Source organism: Hyla sarda, unplaced genomic scaffold (assembly GCF_029499605.1).
Source record: "Hyla sarda isolate aHylSar1 unplaced genomic scaffold, aHylSar1.hap1 scaffold_431, whole genome shotgun sequence".
NCBI lineage: Eukaryota > Metazoa > Chordata > Amphibia > Anura > Hylidae > Hyla > Hyla sarda.
The window spans coordinates 127,538-146,135 of record NW_026610446.1 but is presented as its reverse complement, the minus strand read 5'-3'; the positions used below and the strand labels follow the sequence as shown (position 1 = coordinate 146,135).

General features: G+C 45.6%; 6 non-coding genes and 1 pseudogene across 6 annotated transcripts; all 7 read right to left on the bottom strand.

Moving 5' to 3' along the window:
- Positions 1-1,431: 1,431 nt before the first annotated feature.
- Positions 1,432-1,622, bottom strand: LOC130334198 (U2 spliceosomal RNA). The gene has a single exon (XR_008876036.1). It is a non-coding gene; the product is annotated as a U2 spliceosomal RNA (small nuclear RNA).
- A 2,088-nt stretch (positions 1,623-3,710) lies between these two features.
- On the bottom strand, positions 3,711-3,901 carry LOC130334197 (U2 spliceosomal RNA). The gene has a single exon (XR_008876035.1). It is a non-coding gene; the product is annotated as a U2 spliceosomal RNA (small nuclear RNA).
- A 2,088-nt stretch (positions 3,902-5,989) lies between these two features.
- Positions 5,990-6,180, bottom strand: LOC130334196 (U2 spliceosomal RNA). Its single transcript, XR_008876034.1, has one exon. It is a non-coding gene; the product is annotated as a U2 spliceosomal RNA (small nuclear RNA).
- Positions 6,181-8,266: 2,086 nt separating this feature from the next.
- On the bottom strand, positions 8,267-8,457 carry LOC130334195 (U2 spliceosomal RNA). The gene has a single exon (XR_008876033.1). It is a non-coding gene; the product is annotated as a U2 spliceosomal RNA (small nuclear RNA).
- A 2,077-nt stretch (positions 8,458-10,534) lies between these two features.
- Positions 10,535-10,725, bottom strand: LOC130334317 (U2 spliceosomal RNA). Its single transcript, XR_008876141.1, has one exon. It is a non-coding gene; the product is annotated as a U2 spliceosomal RNA (small nuclear RNA).
- A 2,080-nt stretch (positions 10,726-12,805) lies between these two features.
- LOC130334262 (U2 spliceosomal RNA) lies at positions 12,806-12,991 on the bottom strand. The gene has a single exon (XR_008876095.1). It is a non-coding gene; the product is annotated as a U2 spliceosomal RNA (small nuclear RNA).
- A 5,528-nt stretch (positions 12,992-18,519) lies between these two features.
- On the bottom strand, positions 18,520-18,598 carry LOC130334268 (U2 spliceosomal RNA; annotated as a pseudogene).

Here is an 18,598-nt window from a genome sequence, read left to right as displayed (position 1 = left end):
GGATGCAACAATCTCCTGTTGCTTCTATGAAGGCCATAATAGACGACATCACCAAACAGCTCCATAGTCACATACACAGCAAAGGAGAGATGTTGTTTACACCTAGTGATGTCAGTGGTATTGAGTGACATCACAGCACAGTGCTAAGGCTCCTGGGCCTGGACACAGCAGCGGCTGCAATATCTCAACGGAGAATACGTTTATATATATGTGTGTGTGTGCGCGTATATATATATATATATATATATATATATATATATATATATATATTTCTCCGCCGAAATCACTTTTAAACCCATTTCCACCTTTTTTTCCCTTCTCTTCCTCTTACTTTTTTTTCACGTTTTTTTACGTTTTTCTCCTTTTCGCCTCTTTTCTGGGCGTATTATTCTTCTTTTTCTTCTTTTTTTTCGTCTAATGCATACCCCATCAGTGCAGCAATGCTTATTCAATACCGCCAGCAGATGGAGACACTGGGGGATAATTTTCTAAGGATTTATACTGATTTTTCCTGTCTGAATTTGTCGCACAGAAAGTTGCAGGCCAAATATGTGTGACATTTCTGCGACTTTAGCTTCTAGAGCATTTTTACAACATTATACATAGGTGCTGAATACATAAAAAGCGACTGTTCAGCGACAGACAAGTCGCATCGGCTGAAAGTAGGCCAGAATGTCAGTCCATGTTGGAGCAGGTTTAGATACAGTCTAAAGTATAGATCTCAAAGTCTGTGCACAGAATTTAGCAAGGGCCTCGCACCTTCTGATGCATCAGGTAGGTGCACAATAGCATAGCCTAACCCTCTGTACTTTGGTCTATATTGATGCGGGACATAGACAGCCAGCTGATGACCAATCCATTAGTGCAATGGATGGCTGGAAGCATTTGTCTTTGCCTTTGCAATACCACAGAAGCAATGCATGGTCAATGTACAGCAATGACACACCTGTGTGAACAGCCAGGAGACCCCCCCCATGTTATGTTACATAGTTACATAGTTAGTACGGTCGAAAAAAGACATATGTCCATCAAGTTCAACCAGGGAATTAAGGGGTAGGGGTGTGGCGCGATATTGGGGAAGGGATGAGATTTTATATTTCTTCATAAGCATTAATCTTATTTTGTCAATTAGGAACATTCAGCACCCACCCGCTATCAAGGCAGCTGCCTATCATGTCATGCCCTACCTGCACAGGTGTGCTGGCTACTCAAATGATCCAATTAAGGAGGCCATTTAGTCAGCAGCAGCAGAAGTCCTGTGCCTGGACGCTCCAACAGCGGCCAGACACAAGCAGAAGCAGAAGCAGCAGAAGCACCACCTTTTGTTTTTTGGCTGCAGCAGCAGCAGCAAGGCCCACAGGGCTGGCTAGCTGGCTAGCCAGCAAGCAGGTAGCAATGAAAGTAGGAATCTTTCTTTTTAACCCTGTAAGGGGGTGGTGCACTGTACCCGAAGATACTGCCATATCGGGTCAATGCATAGGGCGACGGAAGCAAGCTTCGAAATCGGCCCCCGTTCTCAAAAATCCATTTAATATATGGTCCCCAGATAGGGGACGTATCAGATATTAAACTGATAAGAACAGATACTACACTTGATCTTAGCCAAAAGGCCGAGAAGCGATAACCGTGAAAGGGGCGGGCCCAACAAGGTCCCCTTCATGGGCACTATCACTGCTTGCTGTCAGGGAGGCTGCCAGACAATTTTCCATGCACACTCTGGGCTGGGGGGCAGTCAACCACCAGTACACACAGCAGAACCTAAACCCATACCATTATTGCTAAGCAGCAAGACAGGGGCCCATTGCACTCCCACGGGGCCTTTTTAAATGCAATCCATAACCCGGATTTGCCAGGAACCCTTCTTACTCCTCCTACTTGCATGTGACACTGGGCTTAGGATCTGCATAGGAAACACACACACAAGCACACACCTACCTTTGTTGCCTGCAGATGCCTCCTTGGCTGTCCCCAAACGGTATCAAACCAACACCCACGGGAAGCTGTAAGCATAGAGGACATGCCTGCACCCCATTGGACTTACCTGTGTGGGTTAAATCCGGGTTATTTGACAACCTATGGCGGTGATGGTTCTGCTCAGGCAGAGCAGTGCTGATGCTCCTCATAAAGCTGTCGCTGCTGTGAAGGTTCTAGGTGACATCACAAATCCCTATGGTTACATACACAACAAAGCTGGGTTGTTGTTGTTTACACTCTGCAAGGCCTGTGGAAGTGAGTGACATCATAGCACTGTAGTTCTGAGGGTTCTAGATGGATGCAACAATCTCCTGTTGCTTCTATGAAGGCCATAATAGACGACATCACCAAACAGCTCCATAGTCACATACACAGCAAAGGAGAGATGTTGTTTACACCTAGTGATGTCAGTGGTATTGAGTGACATCACAGCACAGTGCTAAGGCTCCTGGGCCTGGACACAGCAGCGGCTGCAATATCTCAACGGAGAATACGTTTATATATATGTGTGTGTGTGCGCGTATATATATATATATATATATATATATATATATATATATATATATTTCTCCGCCGAAATCACTTTTAAACCCATTTCCACCTTTTTTTCCCTTCTCTTCCTCTTACTTTTTTTTCACGTTTTTTTACGTTTTTCTCCTTTTCGCCTCTTTTCTGGGCGTATTATTCTTCTTTTTCTTCTTTTTTTTCGTCTAATGCATACCCCATCAGTGCAGCAATGCTTATTCAATACCGCCAGCAGATGGAGACACTGGGGGATAATTTTCTAAGGATTTATACTGATTTTTCCTGTCTGAATTTGTCGCACAGAAAGTTGCAGGCCAAATATGTGTGACATTTCTGCGACTTTAGCTTCTAGAGCATTTTTACAACATTATACATAGGTGCTGAATACATAAAAAGCGACTGTTCAGCGACAGACAAGTCGCATCGGCTGAAAGTAGGCCAGAATGTCAGTCCATGTTGGAGCAGGTTTAGATACAGTCTAAAGTATAGATCTCAAAGTCTGTGCACAGAATTTAGCAAGGGCCTCGCACCTTCTGATGCATCAGGTAGGTGCACAATAGCATAGCCTAACCCTCTGTACTTTGGTCTATATTGATGCGGGACATAGACAGCCAGCTGATGACCAATCCATTAGTGCAATGGATGGCTGGAAGCATTTGTCTTTGCCTTTGCAATACCACAGAAGCAATGCATGGTCAATGTACAGCAATGACACACCTGTGTGAACAGCCAGGAGACCCCCCCCATGTTATGTTACATAGTTACATAGTTAGTACGGTCGAAAAAAGACATATGTCCATCAAGTTCAACCAGGGAATTAAGGGGTAGGGGTGTGGCGCGATATTGGGGAAGGGATGAGATTTTATATTTCTTCATAAGCATTAATCTTATTTTGTCAATTAGGAACATTCAGCACCCACCCGCTATCAAGGCAGCTGCCTATCATGTCATGCCCTACCTGCACAGGTGTGCTGGCTACTCAAATGATCCAATTAAGGAGGCCATTTAGTCAGCAGCAGCAGAAGTCCTGTGCCTGGACGCTCCAACAGCGGCCAGACACAAGCAGAAGCAGAAGCAGCAGAAGCAGCAGCAGCACCACCTTTTGTTTTTTGGCTGCAGCAGCAGCAGCAAGGCCCACAGGGCTGGCTAGCTGGCTAGCCAGCAAGCAGGTAGCAATGAAAGTAGGAATCTTTCTTTTTAACCCTGTAAGGGGGTGGTGCACTGTACCCGAAGATACTGCCATATCGGGTCAATGCATAGGGCGACGGAAGCAAGCTTCGAAATCGGCCCCCGTTCTCAAAAATCCATTTAATATATGGTCCCCAGATAGGGGACGTATCAGATATTAAACTGATAAGAACAGATACTACACTTGATCTTAGCCAAAAGGCCGAGAAGCGATAACCGTGAAAGGGGCGGGCCCAACAAGGTCCCCTTCATGGGCACTATCACTGCTTGCTGTCAGGGAGGCTGCCAGACAATTTTCCATGCACACTCTGGGCTGGGGGGCAGTCAACCACCAGTACACACAGCAGAACCTAAACCCATACCATTATTGCTAAGCAGCAAGACAGGGGCCCATTGCACTCCCACGGGGCCTTTTTAAATGCAATCCATAACCCATTTGCCAGGAACCCTTCTTACTCCTCCTACTTGCATGTGACACTGGGCTTAGGATCTGCATAGGAAACACACACACAAGCACACACCTACCTTTGTTGCCTGCAGATGCCTCCTTGGCTGTCCCCAAACGGTATCAAACCAACACCCACGGGAAGCTGTAAGCATAGAGGACATGCCTGCACCCCATTGGACTTACCTGTGTGGGTTAAATCCGGGTTATTTGACAACCTATGGCGGTGATGGTTCTGCTCAGGCAGAGCAGTGCTGATGCTCCTCATAAAGCTGTCGCTGCTGTGAAGGTTCTAGGTGACATCACAAATCCCTATGGTTACATACACAACAAAGCTGGGTTGTTGTTGTTTACACTCTGCAAGGCCTGTGGAAGTGAGTGACATCATAGCACTGTAGTTCTGAGGGTTCTAGATGGATGCAACAATCTCCTGTTGCTTCTATGAAGGCCATAATAGACGACATCACCAAACAGCTCCATAGTCACATACACAGCAAAGGAGAGATGTTGTTTACACCTAGTGATGTCAGTGGTATTGAGTGACATCACAGCACAGTGCTAAGGCTCCTGGGCCTGGACACAGCAGCGGCTGCAATATCTCAACGGAGAATACGTTTATATATATGTGTGTGTGTGCGCGTATATATATATATATATATATATATATATATATATATATATATATATTTCTCCGCCGAAATCACTTTTAAACCCATTTCCACCTTTTTTTCCCTTCTCTTCCTCTTACTTTTTTTTCACGTTTTTTTACGTTTTTCTCCTTTTCGCCTCTTTTCTGGGCGTATTATTCTTCTTTTTCTTCTTTTTTTTCGTCTAATGCATACCCCATCAGTGCAGCAATGCTTATTCAATACCGCCAGCAGATGGAGACACTGGGGGATAATTTTCTAAGGATTTATACTGATTTTTCCTGTCTGAATTTGTCGCACAGAAAGTTGCAGGCCAAATATGTGTGACATTTCTGCGACTTTAGCTTCTAGAGCATTTTTACAACATTATACATAGGTGCTGAATACATAAAAAGCGACTGTTCAGCGACAGACAAGTCGCATCGGCTGAAAGTAGGCCAGAATGTCAGTCCATGTTGGAGCAGGTTTAGATACAGTCTAAAGTATAGATCTCAAAGTCTGTGCACAGAATTTAGCAAGGGCCTCGCACCTTCTGATGCATCAGGTAGGTGCACAATAGCATAGCCTAACCCTCTGTACTTTGGTCTATATTGATGCGGGACATAGACAGCCAGCTGATGACCAATCCATTAGTGCAATGGATGGCTGGAAGCATTTGTCTTTGCCTTTGCAATACCACAGAAGCAATGCATGGTCAATGTACAGCAATGACACACCTGTGTGAACAGCCAGGAGACCCCCCCCATGTTATGTTACATAGTTACATAGTTAGTACGGTCGAAAAAAGACATATGTCCATCAAGTTCAACCAGGGAATTAAGGGGTAGGGGTGTGGCGCGATATTGGGGAAGGGATGAGATTTTATATTTCTTCATAAGCATTAATCTTATTTTGTCAATTAGGAACATTCAGCACCCACCCGCTATCAAGGCAGCTGCCTATCATGTCATGCCCTACCTGCACAGGTGTGCTGGCTACTCAAATGATCCAATTAAGGAGGCCATTTAGTCAGCAGCAGCAGAAGTCCTGTGCCTGGACGCTCCAACAGCGGCCAGACACAAGCAGAAGCAGAAGCAGCAGAAGCAGCAGCAGCACCACCTTTTGTTTTTTGGCTGCAGCAGCAGCAGCAAGGCCCACAGGGCTGGCTAGCTGGCTAGCCAGCAAGCAGGTAGCAATGAAAGTAGGAATCTTTCTTTTTAACCCTGTAAGGGGGTGGTGCACTGTACCCGAAGATACTGCCATATCGGGTCAATGCATAGGGCGACGGAAGCAAGCTTCGAAATCGGCCCCCGTTCTCAAAAATCCATTTAATATATGGTCCCCAGATAGGGGACGTATCAGATATTAAACTGATAAGAACAGATACTACACTTGATCTTAGCCAAAAGGCCGAGAAGCGATAACCGTGAAAGGGGCGGGCCCAACAAGGTCCCCTTCATGGGCACTATCACTGCTTGCTGTCAGGGAGGCTGCCAGACAATTTTCCATGCACACTCTGGGCTGGGGGGCAGTCAACCACCAGTACACACAGCAGAACCTAAACCCATACCATTATTGCTAAGCAGCAAGACAGGGGCCCATTGCACTCCCACGGGGCCTTTTTAAATGCAATCCATAACCCGGATTTGCCAGGAACCCTTCTTACTCCTCCTACTTGCATGTGACACTGGGCTTAGGATCTGCATAGGAAACACACACACAAGCACACACCTACCTTTGTTGCCTGCAGATGCCTCCTTGGCTGTCCCCAAACGGTATCAAACCAACACCCACGGGAAGCTGTAAGCATAGAGGACATGCCTGCACCCCATTGGACTTACCTGTGTGGGTTAAATCCGGGTTATTTGACAACCTATGGCGGTGATGGTTCTGCTCAGGCAGAGCAGTGCTGATGCTCCTCATAAAGCTGTCGCTGCTGTGAAGGTTCTAGGTGACATCACAAATCCCTATGGTTACATACACAACAAAGCTGGGTTGTTGTTGTTTACACTCTGCAAGGCCTGTGGAAGTGAGTGACATCATAGCACTGTAGTTCTGAGGGTTCTAGATGGATGCAACAATCTCCTGTTGCTTCTATGAAGGCCATAATAGACGACATCACCAAACAGCTCCATAGTCACATACACAGCAAAGGAGAGATGTTGTTTACACCTAGTGATGTCAGTGGTATTGAGTGACATCACAGCACAGTGCTAAGGCTCCTGGGCCTGGACACAGCAGCGGCTGCAATATCTCAACGGAGAATACGTTTATATATATGTGTGTGTGTGCGCGTATATATATATATATATATATATATATATATATATATATATATTTCTCCGCCGAAATCACTTTTAAACCCATTTCCACCTTTTTTTCCCTTCTCTTCCTCTTACTTTTTTTTCACGTTTTTTTACGTTTTTCTCCTTTTCGCCTCTTTTCTGGGCGTATTATTCTTCTTTTTCTTCTTTTTTTTCGTCTAATGCATACCCCATCAGTGCAGCAATGCTTATTCAATACCGCCAGCAGATGGAGACACTGGGGGATAATTTTCTAAGGATTTATACTGATTTTTCCTGTCTGAATTTGTCGCACAGAAAGTTGCAGGCCAAATATGTGTGACATTTCTGCGACTTTAGCTTCTAGAGCATTTTTACAACATTATACATAGGTGCTGAATACATAAAAAGCGACTGTTCAGCGACAGACAAGTCGCATCGGCTGAAAGTAGGCCAGAATGTCAGTCCATGTTGGAGCAGGTTTAGATACAGTCTAAAGTATAGATCTCAAAGTCTGTGCACAGAATTTAGCAAGGGCCTCGCACCTTCTGATGCATCAGGTAGGTGCACAATAGCATAGCCTAACCCTCTGTACTTTGGTCTATATTGATGCGGGACATAGACAGCCAGCTGATGACCAATCCATTAGTGCAATGGATGGCTGGAAGCATTTGTCTTTGCCTTTGCAATACCACAGAAGCAATGCATGGTCAATGTACAGCAATGACACACCTGTGTGAACAGCCAGGAGACCCCCCCCATGTTATGTTACATAGTTACATAGTTAGTACGGTCGAAAAAAGACATATGTCCATCAAGTTCAACCAGGGAATTAAGGGGTAGGGGTGTGGCGCGATATTGGGGAAGGGATGAGATTTTATATTTCTTCATAAGCATTAATCTTATTTTGTCAATTAGGAACATTCAGCACCCACCCGCTATCAAGGCAGCTGCCTATCATGTCATGCCCTACCTGCACAGGTGTGCTGGCTACTCAAATGATCCAATTAAGGAGGCCATTTAGTCAGCAGCAGCAGAAGTCCTGTGCCTGGACGCTCCAACAGCGGCCAGACACAAGCAGAAGCAGAAGCAGCAGAAGCAGCAGCAGCACCACCTTTTGTTTTTTGGCTGCAGCAGCAGCAGCAAGGCCCACAGGGCTGGCTAGCTGGCTAGCCAGCAAGCAGGTAGCAATGAAAGTAGGAATCTTTCTTTTTAACCCTGTAAGGGGGTGGTGCACTGTACCCGAAGATACTGCCATATCGGGTCAATGCATAGGGCGACGGAAGCAAGCTTCGAAATCGGCCCCCGTTCTCAAAAATCCATTTAATATATGGTCCCCAGATAGGGGACGTATCAGATATTAAACTGATAAGAACAGATACTACACTTGATCTTAGCCAAAAGGCCGAGAAGCGATAACCGTGAAAGGGGCGGGCCCAACAAGGTCCCCTTCATGGGCACTATCACTGCTTGCTGTCAGGGAGGCTGCCAGACAATTTTCCATGCACACTCTGGGCTGGGGGGCAGTCAACCACCAGTACACACAGCAGAACCTAAACCCATACCATTATTGCTAAGCAGCAAGACAGGGGCCCATTGCACTCCCACGGGGCCTTTTTAAATGCAATCCATAACCCGGATTTGCCAGGAACCCTTCTTACTCCTCCTACTTGCATGTGACACTGGGCTTAGGATCTGCATAGGAAACACACACACAAGCACACACCTACCTTTGTTGCCTGCAGATGCCTCCTTGGCTGTCCCCAAACGGTATCAAACCAACACCCACGGGAAGCTGTAAGCATAGAGGACATGCCTGCACCCCATTGGACTTACCTGTGTGGGTTAAATCCGGGTTATTTGACAACCTATGGCGGTGATGGTTCTGCTCAGGCAGAGCAGTGCTGATGCTCCTCATAAAGCTGTCGCTGCTGTGAAGGTTCTAGGTGACATCACAAATCCCTATGGTTACATACACAACAAAGCTGGGTTGTTGTTGTTTACACTCTGCAAGGCCTGTGGAAGTGAGTGACATCATAGCACTGTAGTTCTGAGGGTTCTAGATGGATGCAACAATCTCCTGTTGCTTCTATGAAGGCCATAATAGACGACATCACCAAACAGCTCCATAGTCACATACACAGCAAAGGAGAGATGTTGTTTACACCTAGTGATGTCAGTGGTATTGAGTGACATCACAGCACAGTGCTAAGGCTCCTGGGCCTGGACACAGCAGCGGCTGCAATATCTCAACGGAGAATACGTTTATATATATGTGTGTGTGTGCGCATATATATATATATATATATATATATATATATATATATATATATTTCTCCGCCGAAATCACTTTTAAACCCATTTCCACCTTTTTTTCCCTTCTCTTCCTCTTACTTTTTTTTCACGTTTTTTTACGTTTTTCTCCTTTTCGCCTCTTTTCTGGGCGTATTATTCTTCTTTTTCTTCTTTTTTTTCGTCTAATGCATACCCCATCAGTGCAGCAATGCTTATTCAATACCGCCAGCAGATGGAGACACTGGGGGATAATTTTCTAAGGATTTATACTGATTTTTCCTGTCTGAATTTGTCGCACAGAAAGTTGCAGGCCAAATATGTGTGACATTTCTGCGACTTTAGCTTCTAGAGCATTTTTACAACATTATACATAGGTGCTGAATACATAAAAAGCGACTGTTCAGCGACAGACAAGTCGCATCGGCTGAAAGTAGGCCAGAATGTCAGTCCATGTTGGAGCAGGTTTAGATACAGTCTAAAGTATAGATCTCAAAGTCTGTGCACAGAATTTAGCAAGGGCCTCGCACCTTCTGATGCATCAGGTAGGTGCACAATAGCATAGCCTAACCCTCTGTACTTTGGTCTATATTGATGCGGGACATAGACAGCCAGCTGATGACCAATCCATTAGTGCAATGGATGGCTGGAAGCATTTGTCTTTGCCTTTGCAATACCACAGAAGCAATGCATGGTCAATGTACAGCAATGACACACCTGTGTGAACAGCCAGGAGACCCCCCCCATGTTATGTTACATAGTTACATAGTTAGTACGGTCGAAAAAAGACATATGTCCATCAAGTTCAACCAGGGAATTAAGGGGTAGGGGTGTGGCGCGATATTGGGGAAGGGATGAGATTTTATATTTCTTCATAAGCATTAATCTTATTTTGTCAATTAGGAACATTCAGCACCCACCCGCTATCAAGGCAGCTGCCTATCATGTCATGCCCTACCTGCACAGGTGTGCTGGCTACTCAAATGATCCAATTAAGGAGGCCATTTAGTCAGCAGCAGCAGAAGTCCTGTGCCTGGACGCTCCAACAGCGGCCAGACACAAGCAGAAGCAGAAGCAGCAGAAGCACCACCTTTTGTTTTTTGGCTGCAGCAGCAGCAGCAAGGCCCACAGGGCTGGCTAGCTGGCTAGCCAGCAAGCAGGTAGCAATGAAAGTAGGAATCTTTCTTTTTAACCCTGTAAGGGGGTGGTGCACTGTACCCGAAGATACTGCCATATCGGGTCAATGCATAGGGCGACGGAAGCAAGCTTCGAAATCGGCCCCCGTTCTCAAAAATCCATTTAATATATGGTCCCCAGATAGGGGACGTATCAGATATTAAACTGATAAGAACAGATACTACACTTGATCTTAGCCAAAAGGCCGAGAAGCGATAACCGTGAAAGGGGCGGGCCCAACAAGGTCCCCTTCATGGGCACTATCACTGCTTGCTGTCAGGGAGGCTGCCAGACAATTTTCCATGCACACTCTGGACTGGGGGGCAGTCAACCACCAGTACACACAGCAGAACCTAAACCCATACCATTATTGCTAAGCAGCAAGACAGGGGCCCATTGCACTCCCACGGGGCCTTTTTAAATGCAATCCATAACCCGGATTTGCCAGGAACCCTTCTTACTCCTCCTACTTGCATGTGACACTGGGCTTAGGATCTGCATAGGAAACACACACACAAGCACACACCTACCTTTGTTGCCTGCAGATGCCTCCTTGGCTGTCCCAAACGGTATCAAACCAACACCCACGGGAAGCTGTAAGCATAGAGGACATGCCTGCACCCCATTGGACTTACCTGTGTGGGTTAAATCCGGGTTATTTGACAACCTATGGCGGTGATGGTTCTGCTCAGGCAGAGCAGTGCTGATGCTCCTCATAAAGCTGTCGCTGCTGTGAAGGTTCTAGGTGACATCACAAATCCCTATGGTTACATACACAACAAAGCTGGGTTGTTGTTGTTTACACTCTGCAAGGCCTGTGGAAGTGAGTGACATCATAGCACTGTAGTTCTGAGGGTTCTAGATGGATGCAACAATCTCCTGTTGCTTCTATGAAGGCCATAATAGACGACATCACCAAACAGCTCCATAGTCACATACACAGCAAAGGAGAGATGTTGTTTACACCTAGTGATGTCAGTGGTATTGAGTGACATCACAGCACAGTGCTAAGGCTCCTGGGCCTGGACACAGCAGCGGCTGCAATATCTCAACGGAGAATACGTTTATATATATGTGTGTGTGTGCGCGTATATATATATATATATATATATATATATATATATATATATATATATTTCTCCGCCGAAATCACTTTTAAACCCATTTCCACCTTTTTTTCCCTTCTCTTCCTCTTACTTTTTTTTCACGTTTTTTTACGTTTTTCTCCTTTTCGCCTCTTTTCTGGGCGTATTATTCTTCTTTTTCTTCTTTTTTTTCGTCTAATGCATACCCCATCAGTGCAGCAATGCTTATTCAATACCGCCAGCAGATGGAGACACTGGGGGATAATTTTCTAAGGATTTATACTGATTTTTCCTGTCTGAATTTGTCGCACAGAAAGTTGCAGGCCAAATATGTGTGACATTTCTGCGACTTTAGCTTCTAGAGCATTTTTACAACATTATACATAGGTGCTGAATACATAAAAAGCGACTGTTCAGCGACAGACAAGTCGCATCGGCTGAAAGTAGGCCAGAATGTCAGTCCATGTTGGAGCAGGTTTAGATACAGTCTAAAGTATAGATCTCAAAGTCTGTGCACAGAATTTAGCAAGGGCCTCGCACCTTCTGATGCATCAGGTAGGTGCACAATAGCATAGCCTAACCCTCTGTACTTTGGTCTATATTGATGCGGGACATAGACAGCCAGCTGATGACCAATCCATTAGTGCAATGGATGGCTGGAAGCATTTGTCTTTGCCTTTGCAATACCACAGAAGCAATGCATGGTCAATGTACAGCAATGACACACCTGTGTGAACAGCCAGGAGACCCCCCCCATGTTATGTTACATAGTTACATAGTTAGTACGGTCGAAAAAAGACATATGTCCATCAAGTTCAACCAGGGAATTAAGGGGTAGGGGTGTGGCGCGATATTGGGGAAGGGATGAGATTTTATATTTCTTCATAAGCATTAATCTTATTTTGTCAATTAGGAACATTCAGCACCCACCCGCTATCAAGGCAGCTGCCTATCATGTCATGCCCTACCTGCACAGGTGTGCTGGCTACTCAAATGATCCAATTAAGGAGGCCATTTAGTCAGCAGCAGCAGAAGTCCTGTGCCTGGACGCTCCAACAGCGGCCAGACACAAGCAGAAGCAGAAGCAGCAGAAGCACCACCTTTTGTTTTTTGGCTGCAGCAGCAGCAGCAAGGCCCACAGGGCTGGCTAGCTGGCTAGCCAGCAAGCAGGTAGCAATGAAAGTAGGAATCTTTCTTTTTAACCCTGTAAGGGGGTGGTGCACTGTACCCGAAGATACTGCCATATCGGGTCAATGCATAGGGCGACGGAAGCAAGCTTCGAAATCGGCCCCCGTTCTCAAAAATCCATTTAATATATGGTCCCCAGATAGGGGACGTATCAGATATTAAACTGATAAGAACAGATAAGGTTTCAACAAAATTTTATTGAATAAATAAGAAACCATACAAAATTTAAAATGCAAAATAATAAAAGGTTCACAAAAGTTTTAAAATACAAATAATAAAACCAGTAATAAAAGGAGAAAAAATAAAAATGGCAGGATAAAACATTATATAAATGTCATAAAAACTGATTATATTGTTATTTCGTTCCATAGAGGCAGACACCACATGGATGCTGCCTCGCTGGCCCCCAACTGTTTCTTGTCTCTTAGGTAATAGATGTACATCTCACTCAGGGCCAGCTTTATACAGTTTTTAACATCAATAAAATCATGTTTAAAAAGTAAGATGTTCCTAACTTTCCAGATGGCATTTTTAAAACAATTAATAATCATCCAGCAGATCATCTGTTGTTTAAAATTGGGGCAGTTAAAAAGACCGTAAAAGACACATTCGTGATTAAAATCTTTTAGGCCGCAGGCCCACTTCAAAAGTGGGCCTACCTTCCTCCAAAGCTCCCGTGCAAAAGGGCAGTTCCAAAATATGTGCAGCACCGTTTCGTCCACTCCGCAGCCATCTCTCGGGCACTTGGCTCTCGCCACCAGTCCTCGCCTGTGCTGGAACTCACGAGTAGGGAGGCACTGGTGGACGATTGCCCAGGCAAGATCCCTGTGTACATTCGCCAGAAACTTCCCGTACACGTTCCGCCATACCTTTTTGGATCTTGCCTGTGTGAAATTGGACACTGCCAGGGTAACCTCACTCCGCCTGAGGACCTTTAATACCTTTCTCTGGTCCCCCAGTATGTCAGGCTCCAAATCTTGGAGACCTAGGAGCCTGACTGTCTTTTCCAACACCACATAATGTTTTGGGGGACACAGAAGCACCGGAGCGTTCAGAGGGATGCGCAACCATCTTTTAAAAACCATGCCCGCAGCGTACCTTAAAAAGCAGCTAAAAATGCCATCGGATTTAATAATTTTAAAACAGAAACAGAAATACTTTATGTAAAAGAAAGTAAAAAGGTTAGGAACATCTTTCCCGCCATTATCTTTACTTTTGTACATAAAATCACGCTTTAATTTCTCCATTTTTGAACCCCATAAAAAAGTAAAAACAATTCTAGTTACTTTTTTAATGTATAAAATAGATGGAGGAAATACCATGGCAATGTATAGCATAATAGGGAGTAAAACCATCTTTATTATTAAAATCTTCCCCTCCATGGTAAGGTTTCTAAGATTCCACATTAAAATCTTCTTCTCCATCTTAGCTATAGCTGAATCCCAGTTAGGGCTCCCATCATTGACCTGGTTAAAAACAATACCTAAAACTTTAATTTGATCCTGTTGCATTGTAACTCCTGGGGTGATGGATGAATCCCAGGAGCCAATATAAAAACAGTCACATTTATCTGTGTTTAGCTTAAAACCAGAGACCTCGCAGAAATAGCTGGTGTTCCTCAATGCCCCCCTCATGGATGGAGAGTCCGGGCACAGTATGGTGACATCATCCATGTACCCCAACACCTTTAGATGGGTCCCTCCTCCACCAGGTATCGGTACGCCTCTTACTACCCGGTCTTTTCTGAGGAGGGCCATCAGTGGTTCGATTGCGCAAATAAAAAGGAGTGGGGACAGGGGGCAGCCCTGTTTGACACCTGATAAAAGAGGAACACCGCTGGTTAAAAAGCCATTAACAGAGACTTGACTAAAACAGGATTGGTATAAAAGCATGATTCGGCTTAAAATCGTTTCAGGCACTGCCATCTTTTTAAGAACTAAAAACAGGTATTCATGGGAGACCCTATCAAAGGCTTTTTCAAAGTCTAAGGATAAAATTGCTACAGTTTGATTTCTATCCTTAAAATACCATAAAACATCTCTTAAAATATTTAGGGATTCAGCTATAGACCTTCCAGGTACCCCACAAACCTGATTTGGGTGAATTAATTTATGAATAAAAGGTTTAAAACGGACAGCTAATAACTTGGCTAAAACTTTATAATCGACATTTAAAAGTGTGATGGGGCGCCAATTTTTTAGCATATCCTTTTCACCCTTTTTAAAAAGTAATGATACAATCCCCCTCCTCCAGGAAGGGGGAAGTTCATTAACAATAAAAGTTTCTTTATACAATAAAACCATATCATCCTTTAAAATATCCCAAAAAGCTAAATAAAATTCGATGGGTAAACCATCTTCCCCAGGGGCCTTCCCACTAGAAAAACTTTTAAAAACAAATAAAAGTTCATCTAAGTTAAGATCACGGGATAAAACCTCCTGGTCTAAAACATCTAGCTTAAAATCAAGGGAATTAAGAACATGTTCTAAAAAGGATGGATTAAGATCTTTCTTATTAAAAAGAAGCTGGTAGAAGTTAAAAACTGCATCTAACATGCCTTTTGGAGTGGATTCACCCTCAAGGTTTTGGATGATATCCCTCCTATTCATCACTTTTTTAAAAAAGAAACGGGAACATTTCTCGCCCTCCTCCAGGTGCTGCACATGTGAGTTAAAAATGATTTGTTTCCCTTTCTTTTCTATGGCATGTTTTATTTCAGTTTTAAGGTTTAAAATATCATTTTCTACATCCATACCAGCTTCTTTCAATTTAAAAAGTACATTTAAACGCATGTTAAGAACATAAAACCACTGTTTTTCCATTTTTGCCTTCTTCTTACCTGCTTTGATAAAAAAATATCTGATTTTAGATTTGGTGCCCTCCCACCAGTGCAGCATAGGCTCGTGGGGTTTTCTTTGTGATTGCCAGCACTGGTAGGTCCGCACAAACTCCTCTTTTATCTCAGGGTCCTCTAGGAGTGTGGTGTTTAATCTCCAGAGGCCCCTTTTTGCTTTTTGCTCCCCCTCTAGCTCCAGGCCCACCAAGAGGAGCTTATGATCAGAGAAGATATTCTGCTCGAGCGTGCATTTCAGGGGTTTAAAAGCTCTAGAGGAAAAAATAAAATCGATTCTGGAGCTCACTCTTCCATTGGACCATGTGGCGCCCGGGTCCTCCGGCAAGAGATCCTTCCAGCAATCTTTCAAATTAAAATCATCAATAAAATTTTTAAGCAGGTAAGAAGTGCGGTCTTTACGATTAATATCCCCACCCTGCCGGTGTTCCCCATCACGTATGCAGTTAAAATCACCTCCCACCAGCAGGGGGGAAGACCCAACACAAAACAGTGGTAAAATTTCAAATAGTTCTGCCCGCTCCTGTTTATCAGGAGGGGCATACACATTTAAAACACGAATTAAAAGTCCATTAAAATATAGATGAATTAAAAGAGCTCTGCCAGGCACAATCTCAGTTACTGTATGAATAGAAAAGGACTGGCCTCGGCAGAGCAGCCCAACACCCACAGAACGACAGTCATTTGCACCGGACCATATGGATGGGCCCAGCTTCCAGTCTTCTTTTAAGTCTTTATAGTCCATTTTACTAGGGATTCCACATTCTTGTAGCAGGCAAAGGTCAAAGACACATGTCTCTAGATAAGAAAATAAAGCAGCCCTGCGATCAGGGCTCTTTAAGGACCTCACATTGAGTGAGGCAATTTTTACAGGGATAGGCATAGTTTATGGAGAGTCCGTGCTTGGAGAATCAAAGTCAATAATAAGCTGCGTACCGTCATCCCCCGCCTGCGGGGTCATCAGCTCCTTGATGTTCTGAGGGTCGGAGCTTGAGATCGATGATGCCCCGACCCTGAGCTCGCTCTCGTCCGAACTACGGCACGCCGCTTTCCTTTGAATGTCTTCCTCTTCTTCTTCTCTTTGTCTTTTAAATGTCACACTGCTGTCCATATCCTCTGTGTTGCTCTCACTCGATGTAATCTCTGGCCCCCGGCTGATGGATCTGCGTCTTCTTTCATCTTTTGACGACTGGAACTGCTGCACAGGGGCCTGTGAGGCCTCTTTTCCGGAACCTTTGCCGCTACCCTGGGAAGTTTTCATCGCTTGTTCCCCAGCAAACGTTGCTGAGGACTGTTGCTCCAACTTCCCCATCGATCGACGATGGCCAGTTTTACCCACCGGGTCCACTGCTGGCGGGGCAGCAAACCCTGGTTTGGCGCCACTTGTCTTCTTGGCCCTGTCCTGTATAGGCGGAGTAACAGGACCGGGCTCAGACCTGGCCACCTGGCTCCCCTTCCGGCGGGCTTTCACCGGGGCCTCTTCGTCCGGAGCAGGGCGACCCTGGGCCAAGCCAGTACCTGGCTTATGCTGCAATTTTGGGTCCACCTCTGCCCCCACCGAGGCCCGTCGGCTGCCACCCGCCACAGGTGAGCCCCCTTCAGAAGTTTCGGCGGGCTCTTGAGCCAGGTAGGAAGTCGATCGACGTCTTTCAATTTCCCGGGCAGTAAACTCGATCACCCGCCCGGGCTTCGTGGAATCCCCATGGCCTCCCCCTAGCACTACCACCGGTGGGCCCCCCGATGGAGCACCAGAGGTCTTGGGCCTGGACCCATCAGTACCTGCCATCTGGGGTTTGGGCATCTTAAAAAAGGATGTCTTTTGTCCTGTCCCCTCTTTGGGTGGGCCCAGCCTTGACCCACCCATCGTAGTTTTTGCTTTATGGGGACAGGAATTAAAATCGTGATTTTCCTCTCCGCAGAGGTTGCACCTTATCGTGTGGCTACATCTTGAGGCTATGTGACCTTCTTGGCCACACCTATTGCAGCGAATCACACGCTCCGCGCCGCAGGTCTCCTGGGTGTGGCCAAACCTCAAGCAATTTCGGCAATACATAGGCATTTGAGGATAGAACAGGAAGCCCCGAACTCTCCCGATGGCAAAATTTGGGGGCGGATGGCAAAGACCCCCAATACCACCGGGATCCTTACGGAGCTTGACCCAGAACTTCCTCTTGCCGTTCCAGAACCGCACGGAGTTCAAGATTTTGTTTGCGAATCGCACCTCTTCGCAGTATCGCCGAAGAAAAGTGGCTATATCCTCCGTGGTCACATGAGGGCTGTGCATAGCCACCACCAACGGTATATGTTCCTCACCATAGAGGAACTGGAACGAAAGACCGTCGAGTCGATCGTCCCTCTGGTCCGCACCAGACAAGGTTGCATAGATGTTATCGCAACACGCCGTGGCCGTGAAGGTGACGGTATACAGGCCACGGCTTTCCTGGTCATTTAGACACAGGATGTCCTCCCTATTGAGGCGGAAGTAGTCAAGAAGAATCACCTCCGCAATGAAGCGGAGGTTCTTCAACTGACGATGGCTCTCCGACACCTCTATGCGGATGGTATTTCGCATCGACATTTCCCCAGAGGGGAAAGCCCAGGAGAACGGCATCTTCCACACCCAGGGACTAAGCCCCTTCCCCAATAGCAGCAGGGGCTCGGAATCCCGCTATAAAAGCGGAACCCTTACCCAAGGCAGAGGTCGGGGGTACCCTAGGTGCTTCCGAAGCTACAGGTAACGCTCAACGTACCGAAAATGCCTTCTGAGACACAAGGTCCCAGAGACAGGGCGATCGCAACCCGTTGTCTGTGGACTAAGCCCGCTCCCCAATAGCAGCAAGGGGGTGAAGTCCCTCCGTAAGGAGAGACAATCCCCCAAGGCCGAGAAGCAGGGTACCACAGACACCTTCTGACCAGACCAAATGCAGATACTACACTTGATCTTAGCCAAAAGGCCGAGAAGCGAT